This window comes from Alosa pseudoharengus, unplaced genomic scaffold, assembly GCF_046254945.1.
Source record: "Alosa pseudoharengus isolate Yale_2024_CS ecotype anadromous, Long Island Sound unplaced genomic scaffold, YU_APseudo_1.1 YU_APseudo_1.1_scf_1, whole genome shotgun sequence".
In the NCBI taxonomy this organism is placed as follows: Eukaryota; Metazoa; Chordata; class Actinopteri; order Clupeiformes; family Clupeidae; genus Alosa; species Alosa pseudoharengus.
In genome coordinates, this window is record NW_027468564.1 from 18,450,408 (window position 1) to 18,464,999 (window position 14,592).

At 45.7% G+C, this 14,592-nt stretch overlaps 1 protein-coding gene across 1 annotated transcript in view; it reads left to right on the plus strand.

Moving 5' to 3' along the window:
* Window positions 1-9,173: 9,173 nt before the first annotated feature.
* LOC143122392 (NACHT, LRR and PYD domains-containing protein 12-like) overlaps window positions 9,174-14,592 on the plus strand; it is a 76,644-nt gene continuing 71,225 nt past the window's right edge. Inside the window, exon 1 of the mRNA XM_076283202.1 lies at window positions 9,174-9,243. The gene's annotated coding sequence lies outside the window, so the exon portion shown is untranslated. The remainder of the gene's footprint in view (window positions 9,244-14,592) is intronic.

Consider the following 14,592-nt stretch of genomic DNA (forward strand, 5'->3'; position numbering starts at 1 on the left):
TCTCTTTAGCACATGTAATAAGAGCTACAGTACAATTATGATAAGGCAAAAAACAGGAGATTATTGATTTATTTATTTTAATAATGATTGTTAAAAGTTTATTTGAATGATGTTTATTCAAATGCGCAACCATGTATTCTCTATAAAAATGAAAATATCATAAAAAACAGTTATAAACTGTCACGGTTCAGACAGACGACCAGAGGACCACAATTGCGTCACACCAGAAAGTTTATTAAACTTAAGGGGAAAGGGAAGTAGGGAGTGAATGAAGGCTCCAGGGGTTCCAGGGGTAGCCGGGAACGTGCTGTGTCTGTCCCCCCCCCCAGTGGCAGCGAAGCGTCCTGTGATGCCGGTGGTGGGTGGTCCGGAAGTCCTGGGGGGGAACACAGATACAACAGGGCGGATGAAACGAGGCAGAAATACAGTTCAAGGGAAATCCAAAATTCGTAGTAGCAAGGCAGAAGGCTGGTCAGAGTTACCGGGATTGAAGAGTAGTCAGGAGTCGTTACAGCAGAAAGCCGGTCTGGTTTTCAGGGGCAGAAGAGTAGCCAAGATTCAGGCAGGTCCGTGGTCACAAAACAAGAGTCAGCCAGAAGCGCGAGCAAACAGGTTCCGGGTGTGAGCTTTGCAGACGATCTGACAAAGGAGAGCTGAAAGACAGGGCTTTACATACTGGGAGAGGTTAGTGGGTAATGCAGCGCAGCTGGCAGAGTAATTAGAGCAGAGCAGAGCAGAGACAGGTGGAGCTAGTTAGGCTGAGTAGAGAGAGTGGTGAGCAGAGTGGAAGATAATGGAAACCAATTAAGGTGGTAACCCGGTGGAGTGAGAGGGCTCATGACAGAACCCCCCCCCCAAGGGACGGCCCCAGAAGTCCCAAGAGCAGCACCATGCCGGGTGGGAGGAGGGGAGCCGGCGGAGGGCTAGAACTCCTCCGAACGGTCCGAGTGAACGTCCTCATCCTCGGAGGAAGCCGGAGGGTCGTGGTCGGGAGACGGGACAGGTCCCGAAACAGGGTCAGGCACAGGACAGGAAGCCGAGCGGGCAGGACGGTTAGGGACCCCTCTGGGGCGGCCCCTACGGATTGCAGGTTGATCAGGATTCCGTTGGTGGAAGGCGGTGATGAGGGTCCGATCCACAATCCGACAAGCCGGCACCCAGGTCCTTTCCTCAGGTCCATAGCCCTCCCAGTCAACGAGGTACTGGAGACCCCTACCCCTCCGTCTGGACCGAAGCAGGCGGCGGACGGTGTAAACCAGACCACCATCGACGAGCCGTGGAGGAGGAGGAGAAGGCGCAGCAGGGACCAGCGGACTCTCATGAATGGGCTTAATCTTGGACACATGGAAAGTGGGGTGCACCCTCATGGAATTAGGCAGTTGGAGCCGGACAGCAGTTGGACTAATCACTCTTACGATAGGGAATGGGCCAAGGAACCGAGGTGCCAGCTTTCGCGACTCCACCCTGAGTGGCAGGTCCTTTGATGACAACCATACCCTTTGACCAACATGGTAGGTGGGAGCAGGAGTTCTCCGACGGTTGGCCCCGGTAGTGTAGCTGGCAACGGATCTGAGGAGTGTGGCTCGGGCTTGTGACCAGGTGCGGCGACATCGACGGGCAAAAGCAAGTGCAGATGGGCAAGTAACCTCCCCCTCCTGGCTGGCGAATAGAGGAGGCTGGTATCCATAGACACATTGGAAGGGGGACATACCGATGGCAGAGCAGGTCAGGGAATTGTGTGCGTACTCCACCCATGTCAATTGCTGCGACCAGGAGTGGGGGTTGCGGGATGTCATGCATCGCAGTGCCTTCTCGAGCTCCTGATTTGCCCGCTCTGATTGCCCATTGGATTGGGGATGGAATCCGGAAGTCAGACTGACTGTGGCTCCCAGCAGGTGACAGAACTCCTTCCAAAAGGCGGAGGAGAATTGTGGGCCACGGTCAGAAACTACATCCCTTGGCAGTCCGTGGATCCGGAAGACGTGTTCCAGGACCACCTGGGCGGTCTCCTTGGCGGTTGGGAGCTTGGGGAGGGGAACGAAGTGTGCCATCTTGCTGAATCGGTCAACTATGGTGAGAATGACGGTCATGCCACTTGAAGGGGGCAGCCCCGTGACAAAGTCAAGGGCGATGTGAGACCAGGGACGTGTGGGCACAGGCAGGGGCTGCAGCAATCCGGCTGGGGGCTGGCAGGATGACTTGTGTTGGTTGCAGATGGGGCAGGCTTGGACGAATTCCCGTACATCTCTTCTCAGAGAGGGCCACCAGAACCTCTGGGTGAGCAGGTTGTAAGTGCGGGTGGAGCCAGGGTGACAAGCTAGGCGGGAGTCATGTCCCCACTGAATGACCTGGGACCTCAGGTTTTCGGGGACAAAGAGGCGGTCAGCTGGGCAAGCGCTGGGACCTGGCTGGTTACGGAGAGCTTCCAGCACCTGTTCCTCAACGTCCCAGGTCAGAGCTGCTACGATGCAGGGACTTGGCAGAATCGACACAGGATCCTTGGAGGGGGTGTCATCCTTCTGGAATTGACGGGAGAGGGCGTCTGGCTTGGTGTTGCGTGACCCAGGCCGGTATGACAGAGTAAAGTTAAACCTGGTGAAGAACAGGGCCCAGCGGGACTGCCTGGAGTTCAACCGTTTGGCCGTGCGGATGTACTCCAAGTTCTTATGGTCGGTCCAAACGAGGAATGGAACAGTGGACCCCTCCAGCCAGTGACGCCACTCCTCCAGGGCAAGCTTCACAGCCAGCAGCTCTCGGTTCCCTATGTCGTAATTGCACTCAGAGGGGGACAACCGACGTGAGAAAAAGGCACAGGGATGGAGCTTCCTATCCTCCGCAGCCCACTGAGAAATCACAGCACCGACTCCCACATCCGAGGCGTCCACCTCCACAATGAACTGCCGGTCCACATCAGGCATCTGGAGGATGGGAGCGGAGGTGAACCTTACCTTGAGGGTACTGAAGGCTTTGTCGGCTGCTGGGGTCCAGGTGAAGGGTTGCTTGGTGCTGGTTAGAGCAGTGAGAGGAGCAGCAACGGTACTGTAGTTCCGGATAAACTTCCTATAGAAGTTAGCAAACCCCAGAAACTGTTGCAGCTTCTTTCTGTTCTCCGGAACGGGCCATGAAGTGACTGCTGATATCTTGGCAGGATCCATTTGGATACTTCCCTCTGCCACGATGTACCCCAGGAAGGCCACTGTCTTGACGTGAAACTCACATTTCTCCGCCTTGGCGTAGAGGGAATTCTCCAGGAGACGGTGAAGGACTTGCTGGACATGGCGGGTGTGTTCAGACAGGTTTCTGGAGTATATTAAGATGTCATCCAGGTAAACGAAGACAAACTTATTTAACATGTCCCGCAGCACGTCATTCACTAGAGCCTGGAACACAGCAGGAGCATTGGTGAGGCCAAAAGGCATAACCAGATACTCGTAGTGGCCTGTTGGTGTATTGAAAGCGGTTTTCCATTCATCTCCCTCCCGGATCCGCACTAGGTGGTAAGCGTTTCTGAGATCCAACTTGGTAAAAACAGTGGCTCCCTGGAGCAACTCAAAGGCAGAGGTGAGCAGAGGCAGAGGGTAACGGTTCTTCACCGTGATGTCGTTGAGTCCCCTGTAGTCGATGCAGGGGCGAAGAGATCCGTCTTTCTTCCCCACAAAGAAGAAGCCAGCACCAGCAGGAGATGAAGACGGGCGGATTAATCCTGCGGACAGAGAGTCGTTGATGTAGTCCTCCATGGACTTTCTTTCAGGAGCAGACAACGAATAGAGACGGCCCTTTGGAGGGGCTGTTCCAGGGAGGAGGTCAATGGCACAGTCGTACGGTCGGTGAGGGGGCAGAGATGTGGCTCTTGCTTTGTTAAACACTTCTCTGAGACCATGGTAGCATTCTGGGACATTGGATAGGTCAGGAGCAGAGTTGGTGGGTACTGGCCGAGGAGGTAGTGCGGCAGCAAGCAGGCAGGTTCGATGGCAGTCCTCTCCCCACTCCCTGATCACCCCGGTCACCCAGTCGAGCTGAGGGTTGTGCCGGCGGAGCCATGGGTAACCCAGGATGATGGGTTGGCCTGGAGAGGGGAGCAGGTGAAACTGGATAGTTTCTTGATGGTTTCCGGACAGACCCATAGAGACCGGGGCCGTGACATGAGTGACCGATCCGAGTAAGTGTCCGTCCAGTGCCCGGGCAGGAATAGGAGGTGTCAATCGGTGGTTCTCCAGTCCCAGTTGGCGTGCCAGCTTGATGTCCATTATGTTGGCTTCGGCGCCAGAATCCACCAGAGCAGCCAGGGTGTGAGTTGAGTCAAAGAGACGGAGGTGAACTTGCAGCAGGGGTTTGCGGTCGGGGGACTGGACGGTCATTGAGCTCAACCGGACTCCCCCTATGCCCGGTGAGCTTCGGCTTTTAAAGGGCAGGTCACAACACGATGTCCATCACCTCCACAATAGAGACAGAGGTTTGAGGTGAAGCGGCGCTGGCGCTCTGCAGGAGTGAGGGAGGCTCGCCCAATTTCCATGGGCTCAGACTGGTCAAGCTGGCTTGGTTGAGTGGCAGTAGACGACAGGAGCCCAGTCGGATTTCTCCGAATGCCGGTAGTTGGTGGATTTTGGCGCCCCCTCTCACGACGACGGGTCTGTATCCTTCTGTCGATCCGGACAGCCAGTGCGATGGCTTCGTCAAGGGTGGAAGGCAGTTCATGGGAGACCAACTCGTCCTTGATATAGTCGGCCAAGCTATGGAAGAATGCGTCCACCAACGATGGTGTGTTCCAAGAACTTCGTCTTGCCAGGGTTCGGAAGTCGATGGAATGGTCTGCAACTGTACGTCTGCCTTGCCGAATACTGAACAGTTCACGAGACGCCTCTGCAGTTGGTGAATCCAGGTCAAACACCTTCAGCATCTCCTCAGCAAACAGGTCGAAGGTTGCACATGCAGGGGTTTGACGTTCGAACTCTGCTGTTCCCCAGAGTCGAGCTCGGCCCGTCAGGTGAGTGATGGCATACCCAACTTTAGCCCCTTCAGTGGCGAAGGTCCTTGGCTGCAAGGAGAACTGAAGTCGGCAGCTAGTCAGGAATGGCCGGACCTGGGTTGAATCGCCGTTGAACCGCTCTGGGTTTCCGATCTTGGGTTCCGGGACAGCGGCTGCAATGACCGGGGCAGGTAACTCGGGGGCTGGGCTGGTGGGCAGACTGACTGGAACTGGGCCGGTGGGCGGAGTGGCTGGGGTAAGGTTGGTGAGGAGTTGGATGATCATGCCGAGTTGTTGTTGCTGCTGCTGGAACTGCTGCTGTTGTTGCTGGAACTGCTGATGCTGTTGGTGGCCGACCTGAAGCAGGGAGGCAATGTCGCCGCTCATGCGGGCTAATCCTCTCTCAGTGTGTTCCAGGCGTTGCATGGCGGTGGGTTGCTCAGGTTCATCGGCTTCCATGTCGGGGGAAGTGTGCGCTGAGTCCATGATGGTCAGATCGTACTGTCACGGTTCAGACAGACGACCAGAGGACCACAATTGCGTCACACCAGAAAGTTTATTAAACTTAAGGGGAAAGGGAAGTAGGGAGTGAATGAAGGCTCCAGGGGTTCCAGGGGTAGCCGGGAACGTGCTGTGTCTGTCCCCCCCCCCCAGTGGCAGCGAAGCGTCCTGTGATGCCGGTGGTGGGTGGTCCGGAAGTCCTGGGGGGGAACACAGATACAACAGGGCGGATGAAACGAGGCAGAAATACAGTTCAAGGGAAATCCAAAATTCGTAGTAGCAAGGCAGAAGGCTGGTCAGAGTTACCGGGATTGAAGAGTAGTCAGGAGTCGTTACAGCAGAAAGCCGGTCTGGTTTTCAGGGGCAGAAGAGTAGCCAAGATTCAGGCAGGTCCGTGGTCACAAAACAAGAGTCAGCCAGAAGCGCGAGCAAACAGGTTCCGGGTGTGAGCTTTGCAGACGATCTGACAAAGGAGAGCTGAAAGACAGGGCTTTACATACTGGGAGAGGTTAGTGGGTAATGCAGCGCAGCTGGCAGAGTAATTAGAGCAGAGCAGAGCAGAGACAGGTGGAGCTAGTTAGGCTGAGTAGAGAGAGTGGTGAGCAGAGTGGAAGATAATGGAAACCAATTAAGGTGGTAACCCGGTGGAGTGAGAGGGCTCATGACAATAAACAAATAATATTGCAATTGTTTAAATGTCATCTCTTAAGTCTAGCAAAATTAAATGAATATTAAATCATTATCATGTCGAATTTGACACATTTGTCTTAATGTTCCTGAAACACACAGTAACACCAGTGACATTTATGTAACACCAGTGACCAAAGATCTTGACTACTCAACTCGAATTAAGTATATGACACCAAATTGTTACATGTAGGCTAATAAAATCACATTGACAATAAGTGAAAGTATTTAACAAAGTATTGTAAACAAGAATTTCATACATTGTAACTGACAGTCACTGGTGTTACCCACATGAGGGTAACACCAGTGATGGTAACACCAGTGACAACTCTCAAGGAAAATTAAATTTACAAAATGGCTGCTACAGGGCATCAAACCACATGTTGTCATTCATGGTATACTCACTAAATTATGTATATTAATCCATTTGTAATCTTTTTTTTTTAACTTTCCAAAGAATAAAATAGGTCATACCAGTGACGTCAACTAAAAGCTTCAAAGGAAAACTTAAAATAAATGAGAATATTTCTCAAAAATGAAAAGAGTCAGTGGTCTTACCATGTGTCTGTCTTCTTTGATCTTCAGGAAGGAAGTAAATAGATGTCCTGTGATGTCATCAGTCTGATTTTTTATGTCAAAATGATAGTCTTTTCTAATGAGGTAACACCAGTGACATGACTCCATGGGACATACATTTTTATCATTTTATTTGTAATATTTAATTGCCATTTTGTATTTTTATCTAATGCATATAATATATTTGATAGTTATGTATATATTATTGCAATTTAACTGAATAAAAATCATGTTTTTGACTTAAAAATATTGCCCTCTGCCTTTGTACTTGACAGTTGGGACGGGCATTTTTGTGGTGCCTGGGAATTCATAAAACTGTTTAAAAACAAATACTGTCATAATGATGGCTCAAAAAGGTGTAATTGTTCAGGAAACATATTATTTTACTTTAAAATATAAATAAATTGCAACAGTAATATGTTTTTAAAATGTTATAGTCCTCTAAAGTCAGGGGACAGAAAAGTGTGCGTTTCTGTAGAATGGCCCTTAAATGGAGATGTAGATCATCACGGGTGCGTTAATAAATCTACATTGCGGCGAGTTGACACAAATTATTCACTTTGACGAATTTATGTAGTGTCAGTTACTTTACTTTGAGCCATGCTCTTCCTTAAAAATAGAGGATTGAAGTAGCCTACATGGGTGTTTGGGAATGAACGTTGACTGCTTTTTGAGACTTCGAGCAGAAATGTCCCAGCCCGGTGTTTAGGATGCATCATAGACAGGTTATCTTTCAGGCCTATATATTTTCCATTAAAAAACCATCACGTAGTGAACGTATTGTGGCTAACTCACTTAGCTCCTGTTAGTAGCCTAGGTTATGGTCATAAGCAAATGAGATGACAGTCGAAAGATACAATTAGTGCTGTTATCAATTTGCTTGGTAGCCTATAAACGCATTTATGGTTTTCTACAAATACATCAATAATCAAATTGGCCTCCATCACTCAACCATGCTAATGGTAACATTATTTTACCTACGTTCTGCTATTGATAGGATTAACGTAGCCTACCTGCAGTAAAAAACAAGCATGTCCGATAAACATTCTCAGATTTATTTCGGCTTCAAGAGGAAATGGGAATTACATGTCATGCAGAAATCATCCTACCCTTAGACGTTCTCTGCGGCAAACTACTGTACAGTCTTGTCCTTGTAGGAAGCGTAGTGTCTTTTCAACCCACTTTAGATTAACTTCCAACAAAATTAGTCTCACTGCAACGATGCGCCATCTAGTGGACAAACGACTACGTGACGCCAATACTGGAAATGCAGCCAAATTATTATTATGATGAATATGTGGTTTTCCTTTAATCCTACTGAATGTGTAATTATGTATCGGCCGTTCTAATTGCCGATACTGATGGAATACGTGCCTGTGTGTGTGTGTGTGTGTGTATATGTGTGCACCACTATCTACAGGCCAATGAGTGTACAGTCACTAAATGTACACATAACTTAATTTTTTAGACCCCCCCATGGATGAAATTCTACGAAACTTGGCATACCCCCAGAGAATGTCAGGTTAATCATACACATAAAATTTGGTGCAGTTCTGAACTTCTTAACTGAAGAGAGGGGCGATTAAAGCAGAATTATATTGCATTTTCATTTGTTACCGGGGGGGTGCAAATCACAAATGAGTGATTATGGGCTAGGTTTATGTGGGCCCTTGAGACCAACATACCATAAAAATTTCTTCATCCTCGGTGCCACGGTTCAGGTAGTTATTTAGGAAAAACTGCATTTTTTGGGTTTCGGGGGGCCCCGCGCGGAGGGGGAGTGGCCCCCGGGGACCAAACAAAATTTTTCCGTAAAAGTCTAGTGGGGCTACATACCCACCAAATTTCATGTGCCCCGGTGTTTCGGTGCCCCGGGTATCGTTGACCAAAATTTCAGGAAGTAGATGACGGGGGAAAAAAAAAAAAAAAAAAAAACTTTGACAATCCCTATATGACCGCTTCGCTAGCTTTGCTAGCGGCGGTCATAATTATCATTTGAAAGTGTGTTCTGCTCTTTCAATGGGTTGTCTCTGTTTGATTTTAGCACTAACGGTTGTGGAGATATTTATAAGCAGTTTAGCACCATGGATTTTGTGCTCGTTTGTGCTCACCTTTCTTTGAAAAGAAGTCAGTGACAAACATCTCCTCAAAATACTCTAACAAACACATGTTCATGCATACTGTATACACAGAAACATAAGATATATGTGGTACAAGCCGTACACATACTTTATGGACATGAAGTTAGAGGGATGACCAAGAGAGAGGAAGAGTGAGACCTGGATTCTGACATCGGTGTTATTTTTATTCATGCAGTACATGCTATATGACTATAACTAGAAGAGACATACATGAATGAGGAGGAAAGAGTTAAACATTCATGACAAGATGAGTTGCTTTGCTGGTGATGGAATGAACACAATTTAACCTCCTGAGACAGAACAAGTCCAGCCAGTTCTCTACAGGGAGCGTCTGAGACTCAAGGACATTACAAGAGAATAAATCTCAAAACTGTAAGTTCCTTTGTTTACTAAATATGAGTTGTATGCAATGTTCATTACATTTCTCTTGATGTCTGGAGGTGTCTGTATGTAGCATTTGTATGTAATGTTCATATGGAATCCAATTTGTGGCCCTGGCAGTAAAAGGTTAAAGAGCAGAATGGTGATAAAAGTGCCCATAGATTTCCAACTATTGTTCCTGTTAGAGTATACAGTAAAGCAACATGGTCACGGTGGTCAGATCTATTAGAACGTCACAGAAAGAAGCCTGAGGTCAACTTTACCACCTATTGTTTTGAATTATATGCCTGGAAGATGCAACCTATTTAGTTCCTTAATGTATAAAGGTATGACGCTTCTCTTCCTGGACACTCTAGTAAAAGATTCATGACTGGATCAATAATTGTAGGCATTTCACTGCTGATTGCATCAACAGGACTAGACTAGACATTCTAGTTTGATTTTTGTTTAGTTCTTTAATCAAACTCACTGTTATTTGATCGATCAAACTGTGTGGTATAAAAAGTGGGGTGTTAGAGAGAGGATTAAAAGGATCATGATGGGGAGGGTGGAGATAAGAGCAGCATACTGTATGTCCATGGTGTGTGTGATGAGATTTGTCAGTCATCTGTGTGAGGAAGGAGTTAAACATTTATGACAAAATGTTTTGCTCTTGATATTTGGACCACGCCTCATCCTCCTGTTCTCTACAGGGAGCGGCTCATGTGTGTCCCGGGGAATCGTTGACCAAAAATTCAGCAAGTTGACAAAAAAAACAACTCACGCTTGCGGTAATCATAATAGATAAAATCATTTTATTAAACACGCTCAAATCAGGTTAAACATTCATGACAAGATGACTTTTTGGTTCTGTGGTTGATCAGCAGACCTTAACCTCCTGAGGTAGAACAAGTCCAGCCAGTTCTCTACAGATGACTTATTGGTTCTGTGGTTGATCAGCAGACCTTAACCTCCTAAAACAAAACAAGTCCGGTTCTGGCCAGTTCTCTACAGGGAGCGTCTGAGACTCAAGGACATTACAAGTGAATAAAACTCCAAACTGTAAGTTTCTTTGTTTACTAAGTGAGTTGTATGCAATGTTCATTACATTTCTCTTGAGGTTTGGAGGTGTCTGTATGTAACATTTGTTTGTAATGTTTGTATGGAGTCCTATTTGTGGCCCTATATAAAGGCAATAGTATACACATTTGTTCGAACAAGATGGTGACCAAGGAGGTGAGGAGCAATGCGTGGCCATCCAATTAACAATGTTTTTCTCACCTTGAAAGTTGCGTTTGCTCAATGCAAACAGTAGGTTAGTCATCTTGTTATAAATTCAAGAGGAAGAGGATGCGCATTTAACTATCGTTAAGTTGGAAGACCTTGAAAAATATGCCATTTGAGATGAGCTCTTATTTCGCTCAGAAATTGAAATATGCACAGTCTTTGCCTTGTTTCTTTTTTCTGTCACTTTTTTGCTCAAAATGAAGTGTTGTATGGTCACGATTCACCCCATAAAACCCCAAAAGACCTCAAACTTAAAATTAGAAATTTACTTCCAGGACTTGAACCTAAAATGAGAATAAGATGAGATATTGAGCTCTGTTTCAAACATACTGTAGCCATCAAATACATTCCCCATAGACATGAAGAGGGAAAACTGAGAAGAAAAGTGAGATATTCTGATACCAGTGTTATTTTCATTTATATCGCCCTGAATTACAAATGAGAGAGTTAGAGAGAGTGAGAGAGAGAGAAAACATCCATGACAAGATCAGTAAGAATAGGTGTGGTGATTTTGTTTCACACTCCTGTGACTGAAACAAGTCCAGCCAGTCCTCCACAGGGAGAGCCGAGCTTCAAGGAAATGGATTCCAGAAAGCAAGCAAAAAAGTAAAAATGTCCTTTACTAGATAAGATTTATTCAACGCTCATTATATTTCTCTTGAAATTAAGAGCTGTTTTTGTTTCAGAGTCATATTGGCATTTCAGCGGTTGAAAAACAGAGCAGAATGGCATAAGATGAGCTAATATTTTATTGCCACACAACAATGTTTTTGCCCTGAACTGTTGCCTTCAGGCAGAAGGTATTGGCTACCAACATGCAAGCTGAACAGATATAAATAAATAACAATTATCATTAGTACCCTATCGCTATCTATCAAACTACTCAACAATAAGCTAAACAGATATAAATTCTCATTAGTACCCTATCGCTATTTATCAAACTACTCAACAATAAGCTGATATGAATTCTCATTAGTACCCTATCGCTATCTATAAAACTACTCAACAATAAGCTGATATGAATTCTCATTAGTACCGCTATCTATCAAACTATACTCAACAATAAGAGATGAGAGTGTGGGGGGAGGGGCATTGGATAATATTCCAGTATATGGCAGTGCGATAACCTAAGTAGGGCAACAGTGCAATAATTTATGTATTCATATTGTGTTTCGTAATAGCCAGGTTGTGACATGTTGCATGTGAGAAGCCTATACTCTCGTAGGCCCAAGACATTTTGTGCTTGACGGAGACAATAAAGATCGATCAACTTTACTTTACTTCAGTGCAGGCATAACATGTCATAGGCTATAGATCATTGTAAGATACAATTTGTATTTTCTTCTGAGAATGTGACCCAGTTGGGATCCACACAGTCCCATGTTCAGAAAGCCCATTTCCAGCCTATACTGTACAGTATATATTCATTTGGGTAGCCCATGTTGGACCCATGCATGCAGTAGTACCCATGTTTGGTAAGGCCATGTGTGTGTGTGTGTGTGTGTGCGCGCACATGTGTGTTTGTTTGTGTGTGTGTGTGCAGGCGTGTGTGTGTGTGTGTGTGCACATGTGTGTGTGTGTGCATGGAGGGTGTCAACATCAGCTTTTATCCTATGACTTGTTTGGCTTTACAATAACCCCTCTGTCTGTAGCCTCGGCATTGTCACGAATATTCGCTGATAATTTTTAATCACAGTGGCAATGCATGCATTGTGTTGGAACCAGCAAGACTCAGAGAATTTTTGTAAATGTTGGTTGCTTTGGTCACATAAGAATATCTGTAGCCATTTTGAGGGAAGCAGATATGAAACACAATGTATTGGATGATGTTCAGTGAATTTCTAATCAATGGAGTTCATGTGAAATGCACTATGGCCAGGTTCAGTGCATGATTTGGGCAATGCACATACAGTATAGGTAGCAGCAGGATAGAGATGTCTGATGTGGGCTTGCACCCCGCGCACCTTGCCACTGACATGGCCTGCGCCGTCATCGCCCTGTCCTACCATGTTCATTGGGTCTAATTTGAATTTGTTTAATTGGTCAAGCACAATCTTAGTTGATGCCTCACCTGTTGTCTCAGCAGTGGAGATGAAGCACAAGAAGTCCTCTCTCACTGAATAGTTGCCTGCGTCAGAATGCACGTAACACACTGATAATGACACTTGCTCAGAATTGCTGATATCAGCTGTTTCATCTACTATGACAGAAAACCAGTTGACAGACTGACATTTCTGAAGAATTGCATTTTGAATCTGTTTTCCACACAATTCAATTATTTTGTTCTGTTTGTTTGGTGGCCACAATAAGTTGCGTTGGCAAGTGCAAGCTCTAAGTATTGCTTTAGGGTGGCATCCCCCTTTGCACAGTACTGTAAAACAGCCTGGACATTGCTTTGCTCGTCTGTATGACCTGTAAGAGCTACATTTTGATGACCACACGTATTGATCAGGTCGATGATTGCTGTTATACCATGCCCGTTGCGTTCTGTTGTCTCTTGGTGGGAGTGATCCAATATAGCGCAAATGGAAGGCTTTTTACCTGTGCATATTTGGACAAATTCTGAAGCCCGCAACTGGGCAGCCTGGTGTGCTTGTGTGGCTATGTGTTTCACAACTATTTTTTGGCATTGCTCAGTATGGCTTAGTCCTGAGAATTAACTCACTGGACGAGAACAGTATGCATGCAACACAAACCAGGCTATCCTTAAACAGACTGTATTAGACTCATTGATGGATAATTCGAATTTGAAAAATTGTTCGGCCACTTTCTCTGTTTACCAAAAATCAGTGTTGAAGGAGCTATCCACCCTCTGTGTGGTTTACATCAGGTTTGCAAGACATGGAGTTTGATGGAGTCCGATTCAGTCATAGTTCATCTGTCTGGAAAGTTACTGTAAGGATGAACAACAGCTAGCATTTATCATTGACATGGAGTAGGGAAAAGGGGATAACGTGGGATTGGATTGAGAGGATGCCTCTGTCTCAGCCGGCTTCCACGAGGGGCCTGGACAGTTAGCACTGATTGTTCCATTGCTGCTAAGGGCTACTACTGGTGGAGTGGAGGACTCTGCCTCAGCCTGACCGCTAGCCATTTCAGATGGTACCGGAGACGGCTGGCAAGCAGAGGACGCCAGTGCATCATTGCATTTAGGCTTTTTAGAAAATGTTTGAAATAAACTCATTTGTTTGAAGTTTCATTTACTCATTTTAATGGTAATCACACACGGTATGGTAGAACTGTTGACTGATAGTTGCTGTTCTTCAATTTGGAGGGAATCAACACTGATGACACACAGCAAGGGGGCAAAAGATACAATTTAATTTTTTACCTGTCCAGTAACCAATCAGTTTTCATGATCACTTTTTAACGAGTCTCTCTCTCTATATATATATTATAAAGTATATATATTGTAAAGTGTTACTGGCTTTTGTACTAGTATGTAATGATGTATGTAGTTATTAGACTTATTTTACCATTTAAGTCGCATACATACCGGGTATGATTAATAGGCACCACTGACACGGTTTTCTGTTAATACATTATTAAAAGTATTTCATAGATTTTAAAAGCAGAATTGATTTATACTTACTGGTAAATAGATATAGAGGTAGAGTTAAAGACATGTTGACATGTTCAGAGCAGAAAGTGACTGAACTAGTCCAGGCGGTTAAGTGTTAACCTACTTTTTAGAACCAATAAGTGAACTGGAAGGAAATTGTGAAGCTCTCCGTGCACTATTGTAAATACTACAATTGATTTTAGAACCCCTGTTAAAACTTAATAAATCTGACTCTACTTAATGTGGAAAAGTTTCACTTCAATGTAATATTATTATCCGTAAAATGGGCTGATGTACCTACAGTTTATGAGCATGCCTCCCATCACTACTTTAAGCAGACTCATTATCTTTAGGATTAATGTACACAGGTCTCCTCCTCTGCTGTTTAACTCAGGCGGTTCCAAAACACACAACTGAAAATACTAGTCTGAACATGGGCCAGAGAAATAAAGACTGAAGAGAGTGGACTAGAATCTCCAATAGCAAGGTTAACAGTAGGCAGTGTGCAAATG